This window comes from Papio anubis, chromosome 20 (assembly GCF_008728515.1).
Source record: "Papio anubis isolate 15944 chromosome 20, Panubis1.0, whole genome shotgun sequence".
NCBI classification, from domain to species: domain Eukaryota; kingdom Metazoa; phylum Chordata; class Mammalia; order Primates; family Cercopithecidae; genus Papio; species Papio anubis.
The window spans coordinates 20,256,291-20,256,715 of record NC_044995.1 but is presented as its reverse complement, the minus strand read 5'-3'; positions in this window follow the sequence as shown (position 1 = coordinate 20,256,715).

Here is a 425-nt window from a genome sequence, read left to right as displayed (position 1 = left end):
ATCCTGGTTTATCTGGGTGGATACAATGTATTCACAAGGGTCCTTAGAAGTGAAAGTGGGAAGGCCAGGTGCAGTGGCTCATGCCTGTAATCCCAGCACTTTGGGAGCTTTGGGAGGCCTAGGTGTATGGATCACTTGAGGTCAGGAGTTTGAGACCAGCCCGGCCAACTTGGCGAAATCCTGTCTGCCAAAAATACAAAAATTAGCCGGGTGTGGTGGCACACTCCCGTAGTCCCAACTACTTGGGAACTTGGGAAGCTGACACAGGAGAATTGCTTGAACCTGGGAGGCTGAGGTTGCAATGAGCTGAGATTGTGCCACTGCACTCCAGCGTGGGTGACAGAGTGAGACTCTGTCTCAAAAAAAACCATAAAAGAGGCCGGGCGCGGTGGCTCACACCTGTAATCCCAGCACTTTGGGAGGCC